Genomic DNA, 26,206 nt, shown 5'->3' on the forward strand with positions numbered 1-26,206 from the left:
ATCTTTATGTCTGCCATGTATTTGTATTTCCTTTCTGTAGAAAGCAGATTCTATTTATAAGCATTTCACACACATTTTTCACAGTCATTTTTTTTCTTTTGCATTATTCCTCTCATTAGAAGATTGTTCAATAGCATCTGAGGACTCTTTTCGTATAACACAGCTGAAACTAAAATATTCTGTGCAAACATGCTTCAGTATAAGCTCTACTCTCCAACCTTCTTTCAAGTCCCATTTTCTGATCTATGTAGTTATGAAAAGTTTTGTCTACATTACAGAATGCAGCCCCACACCACTCTCATAAAGCTCAGTGGAATCAAGAAGCAACATAGCTGTGGTAGCACGAAAGTCTGTGGTTTTGGCTAAATTTTCTGTAGATGGACAGGACTACCCTGTCTTTTTGATAGTTTTGTCCATCACCCCAGTTCATGTTTAATTACTCAATTCCTCCTTGTGTCTTCTGTGGGCAACTAGATGTCAAGGGCAAAACTGTGCTGGGAGCACACTCACAGTTCCAGACTAACATTTAAGCCAATTTCCATCCATTTTCAGACAGCAATATAGAATACATGGCTGTTGGAAATTCATTATTTGTAGAATTCCTCTAATACCCTTTCAGTGGGTGCATTGGTTGATTTTCTTCTCTGTGCTGAGGTGGCTCATGTGTTTGGGAGTATTTGTGTGTTTAATTTTGACTACTAGGGCCTCATTTCTCTTTCAGGATTTTATGGAAAATTCTAGAAAATAATGAAGTTTTTATCCTGTTCAAGTTGTAATTCTACATTTTTTCTTCTTAATGGGGCCTCTTTTCAGAACTGCAACATTCCCAATCTTGTTTCCTCTTCTTTCTTCCCTCTGATGGGAAGAAATCAAAACCTAGTGAAGAACCCCTTCCCTCTAAAAATTTGGCAAGGAACAAGTCCCATTTCCCCCCAACTGAGAATTAGTGTCATCAAACAGTTGTTCCCAACCACTGTTTGTGTTTTGGAAACCGATGGTTTCTTTTCTTTAATTTCTTACTTATTTATTTATGCAAAATGTTATGTTTTGCATAAAGGCAAAAGGTAGGCAGCATTCTTCTGAATGAATGGGTTATGTACTTGGCTTTAGATTCTCTTCTATCATTCTGGTATAATAGTTTTCTGGTCTAAAAAACTACACAGTTTGATAAACGTATGAAGTTCCTTGTTATAGACAAGGGCAAATCTGATTCTATGTTTGTCTGTCAAGGAATGTGTGTCTGTAATTAGATATTTGTCTTTCATCTGACTACATGTTTTGTTTTTTATCACTAGACTGTAATGCATTAACTGTAGTGTGTATGTATATATATATACACATATATATATAAAGTAATTCTTCTCACTATTGCTTGACTTTATTACATATTGTGAAGTGTCGATGTTTCCATGTTAAAAAAAAAGAAGAAAAAAACAAAAGAAAAATCAAGGTCTTATTTTATAATAGATTCATGAAGACAATACTATGTATTTTCTTTCTTATTAGTCTCTAAAACTAATGACAAAACATGAAAGACTGTTCGAAACATGCTGCTCAAAATGTTTAATGTATTTTTGGCTTTGTTTCATTTGGGATTTTGTTGTTACTTTGAGGTGGGTGGAAAGGAATTAAAGATAGTAGGAAATGTGATCCATTCCTAAAGGAAGAGTTGTTAGTGGATGGGCTAATCTCCTGAATCCCATTTGTTTTGTGCAGTAGATTGTTTAATCCATGCTAAATTTCAAAGGAAGTCCAGTGGACACTTTAACAGTGTTCTTTGAGGAATTAGTGTACTTAAATCATGAACTGCAATCTAAAGGCAGTGTTCCTTTTAGGTACCAATTACCTCAGAAATGTGTGGTTATCTTGGTTTGGACAACTGTAAATGATTTCAGTTCCACTTTGCCTTAGGCCAAAATCATGCTAAGTTGTCCAGAGCAGATGATAAACATGTATTTCTGATGTCATTATGGGCTAAACAGGATATGATTGTTTAGCAGTATGGTTTCAGTTATGATACAAAATGCAAATATTGTTTATGCTAATTTCTTTTAAAACATTTCATAAAGTTAGAGCTAAGCCTTCATGTGATTGCTTGCAGTGCTGTGAGGTCTATTCCATATTTGTACCATGGAGGAGTAGGCAAAGCTTTGCTGAAAACATTACTAAAGGAGAACAAACAATTCTATACTTCTTTGACTAAAACACACCCACCAATGCTGTCATATTAGTAAGAAAGGGCACTCTTCTAGGATTGTATATAGAATTTACTGGTGTATCCTGTGATTTTAAATTGAAGCAAAGGGACTGTCTCTGAAACAGTAATACCAACAATGTGCAAAGGAACATGGACTACTCTTAAAATACAGGACAGAATTTAAGAACAAAATTCATGTTACTTGTTATAACACATGATTATTTTATCAATACATTAAAATTAGATTACTTAACATAAAAATAATATTATTAAGTGGTGGCAAACCAACCGAGTGTATTGGTAAAATCAAAACAAAATAAAAACTGGAATAGCACCTCTGTCTCACCTCATAACAGTTACTGTTTTGCCCTCCTGAGGTAGCAGTAAAGCACTAGTGAAACACTTGTCCGAGTTAGGAACAGTTATAGATGGAATAAACAATTCTCAGTCATAGCTGTAATTGAACTGTGCACATGAAGGAGAGATGGATCATAAAAATTGTCTTTATAATGGGTGACAGTCTCTTGAGCTACATGAATGGCAATGTACCCACACTCTTCTTCCTCTGTACAGGTTGGGCTGTGGAATAGCCAGAGCTGATGGTGGTCGGGAATTCCCTTCCTTTACCTGCTGTGTGACAGAATCCACAATAAACAAAACCTTGCAAGTGGATTGCAATTTGGCTTTCCTCTGTCTCTTAAAAATCATTTAGAGAGGAGAGTTATATTCCTCTGGGATATGGTTGAATGGGTGTGGGAAGAAGGAACATGTTCATTTAAAATCTTTGAACTTCCTTATTTGCAGTTCGGATAGAGATACAGTTTTGAGTGTCCTTATGTTGTTCCTCTGAACCTCTTGACTTCCTGTCCATAGTTAAACCAATTGCAGGTTTGGCTGTTATTTTGTGAATTGTAGCTCTAGTTCTCCTATTTTTTTTTCTGTTAGAACCATTATCAGACTCTGCATTTCATGTCGCTAAAATCACAAGTGTAGCTGCTTTAAAACTTCGGTCAACATAATTACAAAGCTGAATTCCCAGTAATACTGTAAAGACCCATTTTTTTATCGTTTATTTTATAGCTCCAATACCTCCCCCAGGAAGAAAAAGTCTTACCATCAGAAATCTGGACTGACACAAAGGAATGCATAGAGCATCACGCTGTGAATGCTCTGTTTCACTTTTGTTCCCATAGGATTAGGAGAAACACCATTCATCTGTCACTCTGACTGCTAGTTTAGGGATATATTTCCAACACTCATATGTTAAATGGCAATAATTCAGTTGCAGTAGCTACCATAATGCTTTCATAGTACATTGAAAGTTTGAATAAACAGTGGAGGGAAAATAACTTCCCTACAAGAATATACTACCTTGAAAGCCAGCTGGAAGCCAGCAAAATAGTAAAACTAAGTTATCCCTACTTTGTGGTTCTTTTGTGAGGTGTTGGAACTAGATGATCTTTAAGGTCCTTTCCATCCCAAACTATTCTGTGATTCTATGATTCTATGATTTGTGTATTGTCCTATGAATTACATTAGATACTTAAAAACTACAGATACATATTTTTATTCTAGGAAGTTCATTGTGGACGTGATTTTTCCAGTGTTGCTCACATATCTTCTCTTGGTGGTAAATCTGTGCAAAGCTCACAGCAGGGCAATAACCTCTGTGCAAAAAACAGTAGATTGCATTACAGTGTAGGTGTGTTTGGAATATATAGGTTTTTACATGATTTTTAATTACTCCCATTTAATTTTGTCTTTCTTCAGACACAGTTAATTTGTGTCCAGACAAGACACCTAAACACACCTGACTGCACTTTGGGATACAAGGAATTGTGCTCTGGAAAGTTCACTCTGGTTTAGTCATAGAAATAAGGCGGAAGTAATAGTAAATTAGGCAGTGACCAGGAATAGACCTTCCTACTGGAGTATCATCATCTGCTTTTGACTGATCACACTTTGACTTGTGCCACGTTATGTTGTCCCAAACAATGTGCACCTCTGGGCCCTCAACACAGGAAAGATATGGACTTGTTGGAGCAGTTCCAGAGGAGGTCACGAAGATGGAGGCTGGAGCACCTCTACTATGAAGACAGGCTGAGAAAATTGGGGGTGTTCAGCCTGGAGAAGAGAAAGATCCAGGGAGACCTTAGAGCTCTTTCCAGTGCCTAAAGGGGCTCCAGGAGAGCTGGAGAGGGACTTTGGACAAGGGCCTGGAGTGATGGGACAAGGGGGAACAGCTTCAAACTGATGGAGGGTCAATTTAGATTAGCTGTAAAGATGAAGTTTTTTACAATGAAGGTGGTGAGGCACTGGCACAGGTTTTCCAGAGGGGTGATGGATGCCCCATCTCTGGAAACATTCAAGGTAAGATTTGACAGGACTTGATCAACCTGATGTAGTTGTAGATGTTCCTGCTAATTGCAGGGAGGATGGACCAGATGGCCTTTAAAGGTCCCTTCCAACCCAAAATATTCTAATTCCACGAACTCCTGGGATCCAGCAGAGCCAGGAGCTCTCTCCACCACTCAGTTTGGATGTGGCCAGTCTCTTTGGGATTCTTGGAGAGCGTTAGCATGGACACAGGTTGCTCTGTGGTGACTGCCCTCAGGCTGAGGTCATGGACCTCGGGTCTTTTAACTGGGAGAGTGAAAATTTGAGGGCATAATTCAGAAATAAACAGCTGTGAGCTCTTCTCTTCAGGGTGGATCTGAAAGATGATGTTGAAGTACTCAGATTCATTGTACTAATTTGGAAAAGATGTACAAAGAAAATAAGCAGGAAATTATTTAGAAAGAGCTCTGAGGCCTTTCATTACTACTATGCTCATTTCACTGGCAAAAATTATGCCAGTGTAAGTGCTGTGTGGGGTCATTACTCTTTAGGGAGTATCTGTTCCTGCAGGGTGTATCAATAACAAACTGGAATTTGATTTAAAAGCCCATATGGGAAGTACAGACAACACACACTTAGTAGGAACTGCATGCTGGAAGATAAACTAAGATATTTTCTTTTACTAAGCATTGATTCTCAGAGCACATCTTTTTTGCTATCTAATTTTGATGCTAAACTTATTTTTCTTCTCAAAGAATTATGTTTTTACTTCCTTGCTGATTTAAGATTCTTGTCAACAAAATGTATATTTTGGGATGGAATCTTTGCATTTCATTCAGCGATGTCTTCTGTTGTCTCACAATATGGTGCCCTAATCTAATAATTTATTAATTTTTAGAATCACAGTTTATAAGTCCTAAACCTTTTTTTGCTTTTAACAGCTACACCCTATGAAAGAATGTATCTTGGGGTAAGATTTGACTGCAGATGAAAATGTTAAAATTTGGGTTGTGTTTTTGCATGAGCAGAAATCTGCCACTGTCACTACTGGAGACCCCAGCGATATAAATAGTGGAGTTTGGAGATTTATTCAGCTGATTAGGTGTTTGTATCTTCGTTACGGTGAACTGTACAGTTCTGTACCCTCCCCTGGATGCATTTATCTTGCAGGGAATTCCTCTGCATTGTCAGTGACCATTCTGCTTCTGTCCTGGCCCTGTGTGGGCAGTGGAGGCTGAAAGACTCAGATAAAAAGTATTAGAAGTAGAAGAGGCTTGAGTTTTGAGGAACTAATAAAGGGATGGAGTATATATGCCTACAGGTATGTGAGGTTGCTCAGATTCACTTGAGAATAGGAGTGTAATCCCTGGAGTTTTTTGTGCTGTCTTCAAAATATACTCTCACAAATCTGTCATCTGTTTCTCTTGTGCTGCTCCACATACAGGATTGCAGCGTTCTAGTGTTACGTCATTTACACCAATTACTCAAATTTCTTTAAACTTATAGAGGACAGGTTTAGATTAAGTATTAGGGAGAAATTCTTTACTGTGAAGATGATGAGGCACTGGCACAGGTTATCCAGAGGAGCTGTCTCTACCCCATCCCTGGAGGTGTTTAAGGTCAGGTTGGATGGGGCTTTGAGCAACCTGGTCTAGTGGAAGGTGTTCCTACCTATGGCAGGGGGTTGGATGGAGATGATCTTCAATGTCCCTTCCAGCCCTAACCGTTCTAAGATTCTTAGTTATGGCCTTAAATTTTAAAACATTAAGTTTTTTCAAACAAAGAAAATAGAAAGTAATGTTCCTTATTCTTTACCAAATATTGTCCAATATAGGCAAAGTGGTAGGACACAGAAGGACAAGCCATACCATTAAAACTTTATGTCTTATACATTATTTATGGATTAAATAATTGCAGCCCTAAATGTAAATCAATATCATACTCACCTACAAGTCCTGTCAAGATAGGAGGAGATTGTCTCATATTTGGAAAGGGATTTATAGTGTCTAGGTAAGGTACTCAAAGAGGAGTGGGAAAGTTCCTCCTCAAGGACGTTACACTCTTGGGACACTGATTAAAAAAACCCAAGATCTCATTTTCCCAGCCCCTTAAGCTGCTCTGAGAGCTCAGTGCATCACTACAAGTTGGGCTGAATTTCACTTAACTGTACCTACCTAAAAGTTTAAACATCTCAGTAACTTAGACTGTCTTCTGTACTCAGAAATGAGAGAGAAACAATCCAGGGAGAAGTTAATTTCCTAGATGAGAGGGAAAAAATACCTTTTCTTTGCTTTTTATTTTTTTTTTTCATTCCCAGAAACATCTAAGTTACATTTAAGCGTAGTTCATCAGATGTTAGGAAAAGTACTTCTGGTGCCTTGGGGGTGATTCTCTTTAGAGACTCAGGTTCTGTGTATGCACTGGGACCTTGGTGATACAATAAAAAAATGTAATGATGATCTATAATAGACTTTTAAGGTCACATCAGCTCCCTATTTACTATTTAATGCTTTTGATATACATAGATGCCAAGATTAAAAAGAATGTAGATGAAACATCAATCAAGACAAAAACCTTTATTCTCTAGGCAATGTTTTCTTTTTTTTTTCAATATTGCAAAATGGAAGTTGTGAATGCAAATATAGAAGGAATTAATTTCACTGCATCAGTCCATTCAGTGTTTCCAGATGAGTGCGAAGAGAGCGCAGCAAGTAGCGTCTCAACTCCAAATTTGCTGTCTGGGCATCAAAGTATTTGTAAGCATTACTGGGTATAAAAATAAGCCTGCTGGTATTAATGGTTTCTCTGATTACACATTGCTTGGGAATGTTTGGGATAGTGGGAAAACACTGTTTCTCTTGGGTAATGGTTGAATTGGTTAAAACTAAGCAGAAAATAAACAGAAACAGTTTTTCCTTATTATCTATATGCCTGTAAATGTTGTGTCATTCTTGTTGGAATGGGAAAAAGCTCCTGAGTGGAAAAAATTTCTTGTTACAGCCAGCATCCATAGACTTTTTTCACTGCTACAAATTTTAGATTACTGGGGTTTTTTCTCGTGTTGGGGTTGCTTGCTATGGTTACATAAAGTGACCTATTTGTTTGGGTCTTCAGTCCTGTTAAAATATTGTGGTTTTTAAAGCATTTCAGTGAATGTTGCTCATAGTTCAAGTTTAGGCAATTTTGCTGGGAGGGCAAGGTGTTATTTGCTTTTCTGTCTTTTAGTTCTTTGAGTATTTTTTTGCCACTGTTTACTTTCTCTGAGGAAGAGGAAGATTCTGGGCTGTTGTATTTTGTATTTTTGACACCCAAACAACTGTGTTTTAACTTAATTTTTGGAAGGAAACTTTATATACATACATTATTTATATCTCTGATTAAATGTAGACACACATACATATAAACAGTATTTCCATGGAGAATTTGATTAGGAGCCAAATATAAGACTAACAAAACATTCTCCTTCCAAGTGTATTTAATACTGTGTTTATTTGTGATCCTGTGTGTAACATGTTTGTTACTTATGTATATTAATCACCATGTATTGGTACTCAAAATACAGTTATTGTTTATGTCAACTTTGAAGAATTGGGAACAAGGATCATTGGTAAAGTCTGACAAAGATCCATTGGTAGGAGGTTATTTTAATTGCTGTCATCCTTTAAAGTAATTAAACAAATTGGTGCTGATAAAGATTTGCCTTTCTGAGATTGTGTAGAGATGCAATAATGCAAATTTTTTACAAGACAGGATGTAATTCTGAAGCTTTGAGGGGGAAGTTATTTTTTCAGGTCTTTGAACCTTTACGTAGCAAATCTCTAATCTTTGAAGCTCCATTAAGCCTAATAGTTAAGTCTTTACTGACTGAAGAAGAAATGACAACTGTTTATTTCTTAGGGTAAGATGTTAACCAGGTCTACACTGAGAACAGTTCTATAATCTCAAACTTTCCAGAAAGAATTCATCACTTGAATAAAACCATTTTCAAGACTGTTTTGCACAGGATTCACAAAGCTCAAAAGGAAAATCCATGGAGTTGTAAAATGAGTGAATGAATTACCCTTGACATTCCCTGCTCTCGTGTCTTGCAAGGAAGAGATTTTCTATCTTCACTATTGTTAAGAGCAAGACTGAAACCTCAGCACAGAGACCCTTTTTTGGCATAAATCTTCACAACCATCATGTTCTCTCACTCCCACCTGTGAAGCTCCATGGGGCAGGAGCACCTTGAGTCATCAGCCACTGTTTGACCAAGTTCCAGTGTGCTCTCCTGGATTTCTCTTTCCTTCCATTTAAGGATTCATATCACAAAAAGTTTTGTGTGGAAGAAAATACTATCTTGTAACAAATTCAGACAACAGAGGAAGGTTCCTTATGGCATGAAATAGAAGGGGATTTGATGGAGTTCTGCTTCAACTGCTGCAGAAAAGAGGGGTCTGAGATGTAACAGGCAAGGTCGGGGATTTAACAGATAGGTGAGAACAGTCACAAACCAATATTAAGGAAAGGATTTTTTCCTGCTTCATCCATAGGAGGCTCATGCATGCCCTCAACCTAAGGCAGTGTCAAGCTCATTTATCTGTAGTTTCATTTATCTGCTATTTCTAGACATGAAAGGTGTAGAAGAGAAGCCCCATTTTCCTCTCCTTACTCTCTATATCCACTGAGGGAACAACACTGCCCTTCTCAATATTAGACTCCAGCTGTGAACTACACCCTGGTTTGAATCAGGCCCATGGGTTAGCCTTGCAAATACCTTCTACAAAATCACTAAGAATCCCTTTCTTTCACATTGGCATTTACCCTCTAATAGCAGACTGAGCAAGCTGTGTGTCATCAAAGCCTCTCCATCCAGTCTGCAGCATACAGACAATAGAGAGGAGCACTGGAAGTAGTTTTCAGGCTGCATTCCAGCTAAATATAGCCAAAATGAGCTCAGATCTATTGAATTGCACAATTTAATGGGGAAAAAAGTCTATTCAAGATTATTGAATACAAAGACGTTGCATTTGGTTAAAGAAGTGCTCCAGCCACAGATCGCTGGGTGCTGCATATTCAGGAAAATAATTACTGTAAGCTTATCTTGAAATTACACTAATCATCACCCCTTACTGTTGGAACCTGGGCTAATTGGAGATTTGTTCTGTCCCTTGTTGTTTATATTTGATCTTTGCTTTTCTCCTTTTGTTCTTGGTTTGGCATTTTGTTTTTCCCTTTTTCCTTCTGGCCACAGGACTAGCCAGACTGGTGCAGTTTTTCTGCTCAGAAGTAAAGAAGTCAGTTTACCAGCTCCTGGGCTATGTTGCCTGTCATATATGATTGAATTGAGATAGGATTTTGTGATCCTGTGTCACAGGCACTTAAGCAAAAAATCGAGAATCCCTTGATTCACTCAATATTCACTATATCTGTATTGTCATCTTCCTTTGAGTAAATTCCAGTCTAAAAGCCAGCATGCCACGAGATTTGATTACCTGTTTCCCAGTTACTCGGGTCAAGTGTTGTCATTTTATGTTCTCATTTGCAAAGCCACCAGAGGCCAAACCTTCCCACCTACATTCACACTGGAGTTCAAATGTCACAAGGAAAGCCAAAGGATCTGTCGCCTACAGGGAAGGTCATAAAGATAATCCAATACTAAGCACATTGCTTCCTATTGAATCAAGAGGTATATGAGAAATACCAGCATTTTTGCTTTTAAAATTCATTCTGATAGGACTACACCTGTAACCTGATAGACTATCCCTAAAATAGAATCCTATGGCAGATTTTTTATAGGAGATACCATTTTAGTACTGGGAGTAAGAATAAGAACACAAGTACAATGACAAATACAAGGTATGCGTGTTAATGTGATTTTACTTTATTGACTTCCCATATAAATTAATTTGGAAGGAATTAAAGTGAGTGCAGGACATCTCATAACCACCGTAGTTGCTTCCCCTTGTGCTGCATTTTCTTGAAGCATAAACAAGGCAGGGGGTTGGAACGAGATGGCCTTTAAGGTCCCTTCCAACCCAAACCATTCTGTGAATCTGTGATTCTCCTTATGCATTAAACTCAGACTTGATTAGCTGTTGGATCTTATAAACTAAATAAAAGCAGTAATTCATAGCATGGCAAATAAGCACTGAGTCATGATCCAGAGCAGTCCAGTCTCTGGAAAGTGGGCCTGTCATTCACAGGGACCTTTTTGATAGAATGTAAAAATGGGCTGACATGAAGGTCAGCAACAGTAAATGTGGGATGCTGTAACCCCATGCACCAGTACAGCTTGTGGGCCAACCATGCACTGGGCTGTGTCAGCAAGAGGTCAATATCCCCTGCCAGCAGGTCAAGGGAAACAATGCTTCCCCATTATTTGGCACCTCTGAGACCACGTCTGGCATCTGTGTCCAATTTTGTGCTCCCAAGTACAAGAAGGACTTTGAAATACTGAAGCAAGTCTGGCAGAGGGTCACCAAGAAATTTAGAGGATACTTGACAAATGAGGAAAGACTGCAAGGCAAGAGCTTGTTCAGCCTGAGAAAGAGGAGGCAAAAGGGAAAATTCATTGCTGTTTACAACCGACTGATGGCAGGGTATGGAGGAGATGGAGCCAGACCTTGCTTCAAAGTGCATGGTGAAGGACAGAGTTTGAACTGATATGTAATAGGAGAAAAACAGTACTGATCAAAGGTTGAAACTGGTTGGTCAGAGAGACTGAGGAAGTCTCCACCTTTGGAGATACTCCAAACTTGACTGGTCAGGGTGCTAAAGCACTTGATCTAACTGGACCCTTTTTTGAGCAAACTAGAGATCTCTGGGAAGGTCCCAAACCTTTTCTGGTGTAAATTATTGTACCATCCTATGATTCTACACTGAAGTTTCCCATTTCAGATATTAAAATGGCAGGTGGGGTGGAAATAGAAGAGCTTTTATAAAACACATAGATGATAAACCATCTCAAATTTCTAAAAACTGTTCAAAAATCTAGGTAGCGTATAATTGGACTTTTCAGCTTCTGCACTTTCTGTAATCTGTAACTGCTGGTATTTCCTGAAATAGACGTTTTATGTATATAAGGAACAGGGTTTTCTGTCTTTCATTTTGTCTCAGCCGTTGTGGTTTATTTTATCTGTGATGTTGCTTGCTGTATTCTTCTGTAAGGATATGATCTGGCTGCTGTGCAAAATTGCACTGGGTGAGAGCTTCACACATGTGCCACAGCAATGGGAGCAGGAGCTCTAAGATTTAAGCATCTCAAGTGTCTGTTGAAATGGTGAAGTAAAACAGTTAAGCTCTACATGTTGCAAAATGGGAGATGAATCCTTACCCAATCCACTGGAAAAAGGCCCCACAATGTTTCTAACAGAGCAGCACAGGTGGTGTGCTGGCATAGTTTATTCCCTCTACACAAGGAGTATCTTTCCATTTGGATGTTTAGCCTCTCAAGCTTTAAATTTTGTCTCCTCTATTCCTTTGTTTTGCTCTACCATCTTTGTTCAAAATTGAGGATACCTAGACAGGTACACACTTTCATTAAATTAATCAGAAAAGGTTGTTTTAATTTGAATAATCAGGAAAAACAGTAACAGTTCTCATTTTCAGATAGTTACCTTACATAAAGTCCTCACGGAGATGTGCACGTAGAGTTTGTTCTTACAGATACTCATGGGATCAGCATTTGACTCTATTAATAATCTGGGATTTGCATTAAACTAACTTTAAAACATGAGAAAAAACTAGGCATTGCTGCTGCTTTGGCTTGAAAAAGTGAATCCACAACTAGATCTAAATTTTCCAGGAAAACAAGACCGTAATACTGTCACTAGCAAAAAAACCTATTTTGCACAGAGAATAAATTTAGAAAATAATTTATGTGAAGATCTTTATCAAGTAGGGAGCCATGGGATTCTTTTTGAGCAGAAAAAACCATATTTTCAGTTGAATGTTTGGGGTTATGACTTCAGAGGTAACTCTTTTAGCTTTTTTATGGAGGTAGTGGCTTTTAGAATTTCTGTGCCATAGTGGTGTCTATGCATCTGGTGTGCTAAAGGAGATTTCTTTAAAGGCAATGGTAAGAAAGCAATGCAAAGTGGTCATACAAAAAATACATTGATGCATATATTTTATTCTTGCATAATTGAGTAACATCTTTTCCAGACTCTTATTTTGAGTGGCACATGTGAGGGGCAAAGACACTCCTTGGTAGGAGCGTTAGTGCTGTTGAAACTTTGCCTCCGGAACTTCGGAAACAGTCATTAAATTTGGTTTTCCTTCTGATCAAACGAAAGAAGGATGGGTAGGCTCTGTCAGAGGGCTGGATTCTATTTCCCAAGGCTAACAGCCATTTCCAGGACTTTGTCAGACCTACTGAGAGTTTTTTCTCCCATTGTCAGATGGTATTATTTAAAATTAGTTCATCCACTTGTGTGGGATCCATATCCTGTATCATACAGCGACTCTGACAAGAAGATGCTTTTACTAGGAGTGTTATTCAAAGCACTGTTGATTTTCTCAGGCTTCAGACATCTGCAGAGAAAGCTTGTAGAACATACAGCATCTGGTATCGAGTCCTCGCTCCTTACACAGACCATATCAAACAGCTTGGAAACGGAACACGTTCCCTACATCCGCTTGGAAATCACTTTTTTTATGTTTATTGTAGATGTATTAGCTGTCAGCTCATATCATCAGCTAATTATTTTATATCTGAAAATTGTAATAGCGGCCTCAGATGTACTAAAGTCAGACAGATTTCCAGCTACTAATCACACCCTTCTCAAAATGGGAGTTAACTCTTGGTGTGCCCCGAGGCTGGAGATCTGATTCCTGGTTCCATTATTAGAGAAATGGATTAGTGAGGTGGCTGCTGTGTCTGCCAGCCTTGGTACCCTGAACTGTGTTCTAAAGAAAGAGGCAAAAAATGCTGAAGAGACATTTGCATCTTTGAGAAATAGTAGATTTGACTATAAAAATGTCAGAAAAATTCAGAAATCCTGAGGAAACCAAGATGCCACCAGTGAAGGGTAATTTTTCTCCAAAATGTGTGATGACATGAGGATCTACAGCAACTTCTAACAGTGCAGTCAAGTAATTGATGCCAGACTGTGGCTGTCAGTGTTCCTGCACTGTGAGCACCTTTAATTCCAAATACACTTAACCTTCAAAGCTGTGCTTCAAAATCCTGTTGTTAAACACATTGTTCTTTGCATCCCAATGATATTAAATTTTTAAGTATAGTATTTCGACCTTTTTCCATTTTTCTATGGGTAGGGATATGTGATTTTTTAAATTTTTCTTCTTTTTCATAGATCTTTGATTCACCTTGGTACCCCTCTACTTCCCTAAAACCACCTAACCCTCCATTTCAGCCTGAACCTCCAGGAAAATCTAAAAGGAATGTGAGAAATCCTTAGAGACATGAACAGGTTTTGACGTCTCCAAATTCCAAAATTAAGTAATTTTCATTTTCAGATTATATTTACAAAGCTTTCAGTGGCCAGCAATAAGGATATCAATCTTAACTATGGCATATATTTAATGTTTTTATAACTAATTTTGAACAGCAATTAGAGATGTGGCTTCCTTTTCAGGAGGAACTCATGCAAAGTTCTTGAATTCAAGGCTTTCTACCTTTTAAAAATCAACTGTAGAATAAAACTAGAACAAAAAAAAAGAGCATTCTTTCTATATGTTATTTGTTTTCCCCTTTTGGAAGTGAATAAATATTTTGCATGTTGGATTGAATTGTGCTGACTCCTTTGGAAGGGATTCTTTTCACTGTAAGCAATTTTAAGAATGTGCACAGGAAATAGTGTCCTGTTAAATTTATTTCCATAACAGACTGGATGAATGTTATGTTCAAAAGCCATTATTAACACAGCATAAAATTTGTGTGTCGGGCAGCGCAAATTAGGAAGAGTGAAAGTAAAATTCCCCAAACTGTCCCCTTTTGTTGATATCTTACAGTCTCAATACTCTTTATATCCCTTTTAATTGCTGATTTGAAATAAACAGTAGCTTCTCTCTTATCATGGGCCTCTGAGGAGCTGTGCTGATTTAGCAAAACTGAAAATCCCAGCAGCTAGTTTAATAGCTCATAATTAAATTTACAAATCAGTTTACATTGAAATTAATTATTTTCGAGAGATTTTAAATCTACATATTTCTACAGTGTACAGTTACGTTGAAGTCTGGTGTTGTTGCTGTGAATTATTATGGTAATCGAAAAATGTTTCAAGATATTTTCTAATTTTGCATATCTCTCCAAATGAGGTAAAATTAGGCGAAGGTTTTTCTTAAATCATAGAATTATGGGTAGAATAAATAAATAGAATAATAGAATAAATTGTAGAATCATAAATGAATGTTTTTAGATACTCTAAGCAAATCAGAATATCATACCTGAAATTTCCTAATAATTTATAATTCGGATACTCTGGTAAATGTGATTTTTGTGGGTATGTGCAGCTAATATGAATTTAGATTTACAAAAAGGAATATCTGTGTATTTAGACAGCACATAAAAATCCTTACTTTTAGACCTAAAATTAGCATCCAGTATCCAGCTCAATTTATTAATTAATGCTACATTATTGAGTATAACTGAGAATTTCAAAGATCTTTGGCATACAGCATTCAGGTACTTTCTGAGAGATATAAAAGTCTACCTTCACTGAATCAAGTCTGGTAGCAAACTGATGAACTTTGAAAATAATTTTGCGTGTATATCAAACAGGAGAATAGGGCTGTAGGATTTGGTTGAGACAGTGCTAACATTGCTTCATTATATCAGTACTTGTAATATTCAGATCTCAAGGGTTGTTTCTTTGGAAAGCTGCATATATTCATTATCAGTTTAAACCCTCAGGATAAGAACTGCCTTTGTCTTCGAAAAATAAAGATTTCTCAGTGGAAGATGAAGACTCTTTACTACTTTACAAGTGAAGGGAGTTCATAACAAAGGCTGTAGAAAGCTGAAATTTCAGCTGAAAGTATTACTTTCATGGTCTTATACTAAAAAACTTTAAAATATTTCACAAAAATGTTACTTCTAATGTGTTGTTTTAAATTCTTTATTACTTAAGCAAATATTTAAATATTATATTAGTTTTTCTGCATACTTTGCATGAATATAATTCTACCTTTCTGCCAAGTATGTCAAAACCCAAATTCACTTTCATTTGCCAGGATAAATGTTTGTTTTGTTTTCCCACATAATGTGCTCTTTAAAGTGTCACCAGGATACCAAATCTGATGGCTTTTTAATAGAGACACGGAGGGGGTTTTTTGCTTTCTTTAGGAAACAGGATAAACTATCAGTAAAGTTTATGGTAATGAAGCCATGTACAGTAGATGCTCTTTGCTCTCCTTCCCCTCAGCATTTAAAAAAAAAAAAGAAATTCTCATCAAAACTATTGTCGTGGTGCCTCATTTTTTTATGAATGCATGAAGGGTCTGTAGTAGGAAGGAGTGTTGGGGGAGGACAGCAGGACACACAGGACAATTACTTCTGTTAAAGGTAACCTGTGGTGGCTCAAGGAGGCTCCCGAAAACAGCTTTGTCATTTGTTTTGCTGTGAAATGAGTGAGATTATTTAAGAGATAATTCATTGGAAGGTCGCAATGAACCAACTGTGGTTTTACTACAACAGAACATCAGCGTTTGCTTGTGTAGTTTTCCATAAGTCAGTGAGTTTCACTTTGAGCCTTGAAAGTCTTGAAGAATTCCTCTGATCTTAACCAAAATAACAAAATCTGAGCTCACAAATTAAAATTTTGAATTTTCTGCTTTTAAGCGATACATCAGTAATGTATCATCTAAAAGTTTTAGTTATACTTCTGACACAAAATGAAATGTAATCGCTGCGAAAGTTTTATGCATTTCAAAAATATATATTTTCAGTTTTCCCTTTATTTTTTCAAGAGAAGGGAATGGGGATGTTTAATAACAGAACTCCTGTAGTGGCTTTGGATGGTGAGGATTGTTTTGAATTAATGACAGCATATGTTTCTTTGGTTTTATGTAAACACTTAATAATTTTGTGGTATATTTATCAATGGGCATGGTGTAAGGGAGTAACTAAATAGGTTGTTCCAAATTAGTCAAATTAGCTGATGGTTTAAATTAGTTTAATTCCAAACCCCAGAATCTTCATGTTTTCCTTTTCCTCTCTAGCATTAGAAAGAGAAAAGAGAAAGTGGGGGCGGGGAGGTGGGGGTGGGAAAGAAGCAATTAAACAAAGTGCCTTTGGGAAAATGATCTTTTTATGGTTCTATTTCTCATGTATATAGTGGAGATAATGCTCACAAGGCTACTATGAAGACAAGTTTGCTTGTATTTAAAGAAATTAAGAAACAATAATGAATAGCAGCATAGAAATGTTTGCATAGTTAAATAAATAACAATATTAAACATGATCATTAACTTTTGACAAAGGCAATATTCACACTAGGCCAAGTTCTGTTCTCAATGTCATGAATGGAGTCCCAATTAAAACCGAAAATAACATCAGGCTTTTGTTCAAAGCCTTTCAATTCAGACAGCAATTTTTAGGGTCTCCTTTCCGTACTCTTCGTACCTGGCACACTGAGAGGTTAAGGAAGTCTGGGCTGTTCAAAAGACAGCCAATTTCAGCTTTTGGAGTTGAGACACATCTCTCCTATCAATTGTTTTGAGAAATCACAGAATAGTTCAGGTTGGAAGAGACCTTAAAGATCTTTGAGTTCCACTCCCCTGCCATGGGTAGGGACACCTTCCGCTTGCTCCCAGCCCAGTCCAACCTGACCTTGAACACTTTCAGGGATGAGACACCCACAGTTTCTCTGGACAACCTGTTCCAGTGCCTCACCACCCGCACAGTAAAGAATTTATTCCTAATATCCCATATAACCCTGCCTCCTTTTAGTTTAGAGCCATTCCTCCCTTGTCCTGTTACTCTCGGCCCTTGTCCAAAGAGGCTCCAGTTCTCTTGGAACCTCTTTAGAACTGGAAGGGGCTCTAAGGTATCCTTGGAACCTTCTATTCTCCAGGCTGAAACCCCCCCATCTCTCCCAGTCTGTCTCCAGAGCAGAGATGCTCCAGCCATCTCTGAGCATCTTTATGGCCTCCTCTGGAACTGCTCCAACAGGTCCCCATCCTTCTTATATTGGGAACATGCAGATTATATGCAATTCATAGGGGTCACTGTTTTTCTAAGGGAAGCATTGCCTCTAACTCAGTGTATGACTCACTTATTCCCTGAATTTCATGATGTGATTTTTATCTGGAGTTCCATGTCTTGCAATTATCAAATTAGAAAGGCTTTTCCAAAAGACTGAAGCTCTAACCACAGAATTAGATTCAGTGGTGTAAATACCACAAGTAGAGAAATGTCTATACGCTTCTGGGGTTAAGGAAGCAATACATTTTTGAATACCACTCTCTATTGTTCTCTGGTTACAGTGGACTCCTAACAGACAAAGTAAATTCATCTAACTGTGTGTTCTCAAGTCACATGCCAAGACAGAACATCTACGTGCACTTAATAGCATGTATTTTTATTTTAACTAATTATTTTTAATGTTTGCATTTAAGACATTCATGAATACACTTACACAAATTCATCATAAAAGTTGACAGATTTGGATTTGTCATGGAAAATGCTTGAGCTAAAATGTTTTACTCATTTTCGTAGTAAATAAGTTATATGAATTAATGAATGACTGGCCTCCTTTTTAAAAAACAGATTAGTGTCTTGTTCTGTGTCCATCCCATAGAGCATCTGTGTCCCATTTTGAGAGCCCATTTTTCTGCTTTCCTTTGACAAGAGAATGATAACCATCTATTCTAGATGTAACCTAAAGTTAGGAGTGTTCATAGGGTGCAATCCTATAGCTATTATGTTAATGGAAGCTCTGCTGGGGAGATTATAAAGCCAGTTTCATCTATAATTTGTAAGAACAAATTCAGATTTATGAACTGGATTGATCTAAATGCACACTAAATTACTTGTACATAAAGCAGAGATTTTGTATCTTGAATTTTTTATTTGTGCATGTATGTTTTGCCATTATTTTGAAAGTTGTTTTTTAAAAAGAAATAAAATCAAGAAACAGCATAACTGAAAAAAACCAACCCCATTTTTAATTATAAACCCTTTTCATTCTGCTTTGATTAAAATAACATAAAAAGCATCACTTGCCAAGGATGCCTGCATGGATATGCCTGTAGGATTGTATTGCTTGTGAATCTCCTGCACAGAATGGTAATTTCTTCTGAAGGATGGTGATATCCCAAAGAATGGCAGATACTGTGAGAATTGGCTGTTCTACTGGGAATGAATATGAGACAAGTCTGTTTTATTAAGGGGAAGGGAAAAGACAGAATTATAACGATTAAAAATAAGAAACAGGATTCAAATTAATATATATTGTTCATATGGTCTGAAACTTACTCAGGTTTCTGTCAGTCAAAGTTTTCCTTAATTTTGTTTTGATCCTCCTTTTATAGTGAAGCTTCGGGAGGGCATTTCAGTGTCAGTCAGCAGACCTGCTCCACAGAGTTGTACTGCGATACAATGAATTTCATCACAGTTATTGCTCACTAGTGTGTACCGTGGGTTCACTTTCCTTTCCTTCCTTTTCAACACAAAGCATGCAAGAACAATTCTTTTGAGGACTTCCTCCTCCTTCATTTCTCGTTTAACAGTAGCCAAACTCTCAAATGTCATTTTACACTGATGATGGCTATTAACGGGGCAGAGTTTTGCCATGCAATTTTTTTCTAAATTAGGTTTATTCTCTTGCTTGCATTTCTCAGTTAAAGCCAGTGAATGAGAGGCTGGTCTCCAGCTGTTCCCAAACTTACCTGCAGCTCAGTTTAACAAACTTCACTGGATGTATTTCTTAAAAAGTCTTGACTATAAAGTGAGTAATTCTGGACATACTGTAGCTGGGTGAATAGATAGAATATGCCTGGGCATTGAGTTTCACTGAAGCTAGTTATGTCTAGGATTGATTGCCTGGTTAACTTTGAGTGGAAATAGCCCCCTTCACCTCATGCCATTCCATTTGGATCAGTAGGAGCAGGACTGGTTCCTCCAACCCTGTTCCACACCCAGGATGGTGAGGAAGCCTTGGAGCAAAAGCTACTTCATGAATTTCTGGACACGAGTCCAAACAGCATGTCAGCTAAAACAAATATTTAAAAAATAGAGTACAATGGCTGGTTTTGACTGCCACTAAGACAAAAAAAGTAAAATTAATTATGCAGATGGGTCTGCTTTGCTCTCTGTATCTCCAGACCTTGCAGTGATGAATGTTTTGATGACTGGAGGGTTTACTGGTGAGATGCTAAAGCTGTTTGTGTAAACCTCATTTATGAATGGATACAGAGTCAGGATAAATTTTCAGAGGAATGTTATCCAGAAGATATAAAGGTATCCTAATATTAACATGGTATGTCAAATTTTTGATGTACAACCAGATGGAAACCACAGTAAAGTGCTACAATGTCCTCAACCAGAAAAGTGAGGGAAGTCAGTAGTCTTGATTTATTAATATATCAATATATCTACCATAACTTTTTTTATTTAGTAGTATAGTTTATCCAAAATTATTTTGTGTTTTTTGGAAAGCACTGGTAGAAGATAGCTGTAAATTTAACACATAGTTTTACAGAATTCACTATGATACTTATTATAGAAGAAAAAAATATTTTCCTGTAGAAATCAAAGGTATTCCATGAAATGGAAATGTTTTGTTTCCAGGTTCCAGCTCCACGTTTCAGACTAACAGTAATAAATTTGGACAAGGAATTTGGCTATGGTATGGAACTGTTTCAAATGAATACAGTATGTGTAGATTTTGCATATGTTTAAGGGCAAAGTATTACAGGGGTAACAAGTCCCTATCAGGAGGTCAGTTTTATTTATTCCTTAAGCAATGAGATCATGACTGCTGGGAATTAATCCATTCATTTTGTTATTGTCTGTGCAATTTCATTTGCTTTCTTTCTTCATAATTCCCTTGAAATTTTTACATAATCTTAAATAGTCTTGCCAGCTCCCTTCCCCCTCTTTATCTGCACATACTTTGTTAGATTACATGTTTCATAGTTTGAGGGAGATGAATGGAGTTAACACACAACCGGGTACAAAGCCGCCTTTGTTTGGACTTGCATTGCTTTGAGCTCAGAGCAGGAACCGAATTTACTGAGTCATCCTTTAGTCTTGGCTTTTACTTGGCCCTGAAATGGAAGTTGTCCTCTTGGTGATGTTGTTCTTCACTCCTCACTCAACAGAGGAGGATTCATCCTGCTTTTCTGAGGATGTCTGTGCCGTGGATTTGCAGACCTAAACTGGTGTCCCGAGGGCTCCATTGGTGATATCCACAGTTGGTGAACTTCAGACAAATTCACAGGTGTCATTCATCTGACATTTTAAACAGTGAGTTTAGGATGAAGCTGCTCACTGAAAGTGTATAATACCTTTTTTACTATAAAGTGACTTTGGATGACTAATTAGGATACTGTAGATGTCTTCAGTTCTTCAAGTGAATCCCATCTTTTGTCCCTGGACAGAGAATCACCAATTTTCTATAATGAAGAATTATAATTTTATTTTAAAATTATATTTTAACTAATATTTAATATTTGTAATCATACACACAAAATGACACATTTCCTTGTCATTTACTGTTGTATATCCTTAAAATCTCTGTAACAATTAGGATTTTTAATGTTTTTAAGGTCTTAAACTCTGTTTATTGCAGGGAATGAGGTTAAAAATATTGTAGAGAAAAAAGCAAAACTGTTTTTACTGTGAACGTACATTAAAATTCAGATCACCTTGGTCTGCTAGAAAAAGACCTCATCTTTTCTTCTAATATTGGGCACTTTGCACTAAACACATGAGCACTCAAAACCAGTATTATGTCAAAAGCCTCAAGTTTGCTATGTGGACTTGTTCAGCTTAATGGTTGCTACAGAATGTACGGTATGCTCTATAAGAGGTGGGTAAAAAAATTCCCTGTATGTGTGTATTTTATAGCCAAATCAAGTATTACATTACAAAAGCTATTGACCTTTCCCCAAGTGGCATTTTTATTTTCTGTATAAAACTCTAAGTAAGCTAGAACTTTGAAAATGCTTACTCTTAAACTCCTTTTTCTCCTTTGCTTACTAATTCAAGTGATTCTCAGAAGAGTAAATACTTTTTTCCTTTATGTAACAAAAGTCTTCAGATAGTGATAATCTCAGATAATGTCAAGATAACAGAAGACTAGAAGTGTATTTTCAGCATATTTTGTAAACACCTCAATACTGACCTACCTTTTACTTTATTTCTCAGATTATTTTTTTTTAATCTAGGTAATTTTTCACAGAAAAACTGAACGGTTTGATTTGGAAGGAACTTTAAAAGACCATCTCTTTCCAAGCCCCTACCATGGGCAGAGACACCTTCCAGTAGACCAGGTTGCTCCAAGTCCCATCCAACCTGGCCTTGAACACTTACAAGGATGGGACATCCACAGCTTCTCTCTGGACAACCTGTGCCAGGGCCTCACCACCCTCACAGGAAAGAAATTCTTCCTCATATCCCATCTAACCCTGCCCTCTGTCAGTTTGAAGCCATTCCCGCTTGTCCTGTGACTCCAGACCTTTTTCCCAAGTCCCTCTCCAGCTCTCTTGGAGCCCCTTTAGGCACTGAAAGGGGCTCTAAGGTCTCCCTGGATCCTTCTCTTCTTCAGGTGAACACCCCCAGCTCTCCCAGCCTGGCTCCAGAGCAAAGGGGCTCCAGCCCTCGGAGCATCTCTGTGGCCCTACAACCACCCTACAACCACCCTACAGTTTGGGCCTCCATCACCCTGCTGTTTTTGTCCTCCAACCCCAGAGCTCTCAGGTACAGCCCTGTTATTCTCTAGTCTAAATAAAAAATAAATTATTTAGCATACTATTTTGGTAATATCAGCCATTGCAGGGCAGCTTTGCTCTTCCCTGGTGTAGCCACCTGGCTCCTTGGAAGCTGTGATAGTCACACAATGAGAGGTCTTGAGCAAAAGGAATCAGGAAATCACGCCACAAGATGAATATGTGAGTGGTTTGGGAAGCCAGAGCCTTCATCCTTAACATTGTTGCCAAACACAGGGGTGTCCAGCCATGCCTCCAGTGTTTCTCAGATGTTCCAGCTTAGCAGCTCCTCGGCACATTTCCTCCAAACACGGAGTAGTCGGTAAGCAAGTTAACGTTTGGCCTCTTGCCTTCCCCCCACACAAAGAGCTTTGTATGTCAAGTGTGAAAGCTTTAAAATGGAATAAAAAAATAATGTTATTTTTCATCCTGGATGGGAGGCGACAACATGCAACTCTTTACCTTTTCTTTCCTTTGCCTTTTTAGTTTTTTTTATACTGAAAGAAAGATATAATGCAACACATTTTTGGAAGACTAAGCAGACGTTTACTGTGCCAGGTCCTATCTACTGCATCCTTCAGCATGTTCCAAGGAAAGCAGGCAAAGTATTTTAACTCTGCTATACACCACATAAGTCAGCTTCTTAACTGCTTAGAGTGACTGGTACTACAAGAGAGGGAGTAAAAACTATCTTTTTTTAATTCTTTTGATAAACCAGCTGAGCAGTGTTGTTGCTGTAACTTAGTGTGTCTGCTTTCCAGCTGAGATTGCTTCAAGGTGGTGTATCATCAGGGGTTTCACTGTTTCTTCATGTAGGAAAGATTCCCAGCAAACTGGCTTTTATACTGATGAAAGAGGACTTCAGTCCTGTTGGAGTGACTTGCTACTCTTTCCAACAACAGAATTTGGAAAATTTCACTTGCATAAAATTGAAGTTGTTTCTCAGTTAGAACATCCTGTATCATTTCTTGTTTTCAAGAAAAAATAGTTGAAAAAAAAACCCCAAAGACTGTGAAAAAAAGAATGAATGAGTATTCTTTAGGCTTAAAAGAAAGCATTACTTACAGATAAAGTTATTGTAACTTAAAGTTCCTGTGACTTCTTCCCCAACAATGAATGCCATTTTCTTTAAACTCCTTTGGCCTGGAGTCATTCTGTGTTCACAGTGATGTGCTCACTCTCTCTTTCTTCTCCCTTTTTATTTCATGTAATTGATTCATTTTGAGTTTATAAAATATACCTCAGAAATGCTAAGGTAAGGGAACATTACATTTTTTCAAAGCAGGGATGGTGTAAGAGTAAAAAAGTACCGTTTGTGATGTTGAGATGTGAAGAGGAAAGATGATCTGCTGTTTTCTTTTGCTTGGGTGTTTCCTTAAAGATGATGCAATAGTGCTATCCCTCTGTTCATTTCTCCTGCATTAGCTGGTTATTTATAGAGTATTCCAACACTGGTAGGACTGATGGAATGGCTCTCCTTATCCCTTGAACTGTGAGGTTCCATGCCAGGATGTGGTGGGTTTTTTTTTTGTTAAAGTACATTAGGAAGAAAACAGAGTCCAGTCATTTATGACAACCACTGTTTTCTTTGGTGGTGGTTTAGAGCATCACAGGAGAATCCACCTTGAAGAAAGAATTACTTTAAAGACAGAAATGAAGGCAGAAAACAGTTTTATTTCACATATGTGTAGGTAATTTTACTAAAAAATATTCATACAGAGAGACAGTAATTGTAAGTATTTATTTAGTATTTAAGAATAACATTAAGTCCAGTGTTTAGACAACTACTGTAGACAATTTGTAATGAGAAATTTAGACTTTATTGGAAAAATCCCTCAGCAGCACCTCTCTTTTAATAAAACTTTTGAGTTTTTTCACTTATAAAGAAACTTGTTATACTTTTAATGAAACTTGTTACCTTTGACAGTATGGATTTTCAGAGCTTTGTAGTCTATTTGCTGAGAGTAGCCATTGCTAAATCATTTAATTTAAACATAACTGCTCTTGGGATGAATCTGGTTTTGCAGTTCCCATATTACCTTATGGAATGTCAGTAAAAGTTAAAGTCTCCTTGTCAAATTTCTACATGCCTTTTTTCTTTGTCATGTCATTTTGGTTTTCCATGCCTTCCTTGTTTTTGCAAGGGATTTTAAATCCCTGGGACTGCTGATTGTGAAGTCTTGACATATAGGTGGCAACAGAAAAAAAAAGAATATCCCACTATTGATACTGGGGCCCATAGTGTTCAATATCTTCATCAACAGTGTGGACCAAAATGTGGCCAAAAAGGCAGAATACACATTCTGTAGATCTGTTGATGGTTCTAAATAAAGAGCAGTGTGCACACTGCTTGATGGAGCTTCAGGCCACACAGGTCCTGAAAACTCTAGGAATTGAACCAATAGAACCTCACTGAGTTTCTGCATCTGGGACAGAGTAACACTGTGCATCAGTACCTGATGGATGCCATAAAATCTCTGTCCTTGGTGATGTTTGAGGCTTTGCTAGAGAAAGCCATAGCTGAATTCCAGTGGTTTGGGCAAGTGTCTTCATTTAAGTTGGGAGGTTGGACGAGAGACTCCTAGAGGTAGGGTTGTCACAGCGAAGCTCAGTCTGTTTGATGAGCCACCTCAGGTTAAATTATTTCCTTATTATCTGGTAATACCCAAATAGTAATTTCTGACTGCCAGAGAGACAAATTATTACAGAATTTAAACCACATTGCATAAAAAATTAGCTTTTTTAGTTATTTGAAAATGTTATCTCTTACTATGTGAAAAACTGAAACCCCAAATTAGATGCTTTTCTAAAGCATACAGTAAAATTACACAAGGAATGCCATTTCTAGGATGAATTTTGTGAGAGGTGTCCTGTGCTATGCAGAAGTTCAGATTAGATGGTTTTGGTGAGGCCTTCTATTTTCAGAAGTTTGGCTGAATTAATTTAGAGGCAAAATTGAGCTCTGTAATAGGTTGAAGTTTTGCAGCATGTGTTGTGAAAATTATCTTTAAAGGATACAAACTCAATCTAGACTTCCTTAATGTCTTGATGGAATGGATTAGCTGAAAATTTTTAGTAACCTGAAATGGCAGCTCCAGAAAATGTAGTCAAAGATGCCAGAAGTGCGCATAGAACTGGAAAATGCCTAAGTAGAACAGTTTGTATCCTGGTGACTAAAAGTCCAAATACAGTGGAAATGATTGACTGGATAGAGAAAAGAAGAAAAGAAGGACTATCCAGGTGTGTTCCTGGTCAGTTTGTAGTTTAGTTTACAGCTAAATTGAATATGCTGATTGTCAACCTGACCTCATAAGCTATGGATTGGACTGTCATAGAAGAGTGACCTAAAAGGCAGAAAACAGAGGAGAAAACTGTGTATTTGAAGCACTAATTTTATTTTCTTTTTGAGAATTGCTTAGGCCAAATGCAGCTTATATAGATAACATATGTCTCCAAATCGACTTAGCAGTATCCCTTTGGTTTTCCATTAAACCAGATTAAAGAACTCTGCAATTTCAATTTCATCGAATGTGAAAGTGCACAGGGAGTCAGAGCAAAATTTCTGTTGTGTGTGCATGTGGATTTTCCCTACTGTTTTTTGTCCTTGCTGTGGACACACCTGTGCTTTACCTGCTTTATGGATGGTTTCTTGAGCTGTACAAGTAGTGTTGGTGCTATCAGCCACTCCTGATCCCACTTTGTATCCACAGTGACAGCTCTGTTCTTACCAGGTGTGATGATTTAGTCACTGAGTTATAGTTTCAAAGACAGTTACATTCATTTCCTTGTTGTATAAGA

General features: G+C 37.4%; 1 protein-coding gene across 13 annotated transcripts in view; it reads left to right on the plus strand.

Annotated features, from left to right (window-relative positions):
• The window catches only part of SUPT3H (SPT3 homolog, SAGA and STAGA complex component), a 301,102-nt gene that overhangs the window by 180,029 nt on the left and 94,867 nt on the right, over positions 1–26,206 (plus strand). The window lies entirely within an intron of this gene.

This window comes from Chiroxiphia lanceolata, chromosome 3 (assembly GCF_009829145.1).
Source record: "Chiroxiphia lanceolata isolate bChiLan1 chromosome 3, bChiLan1.pri, whole genome shotgun sequence".
Classification (NCBI taxonomy): domain Eukaryota; kingdom Metazoa; phylum Chordata; class Aves; order Passeriformes; family Pipridae; genus Chiroxiphia; species Chiroxiphia lanceolata.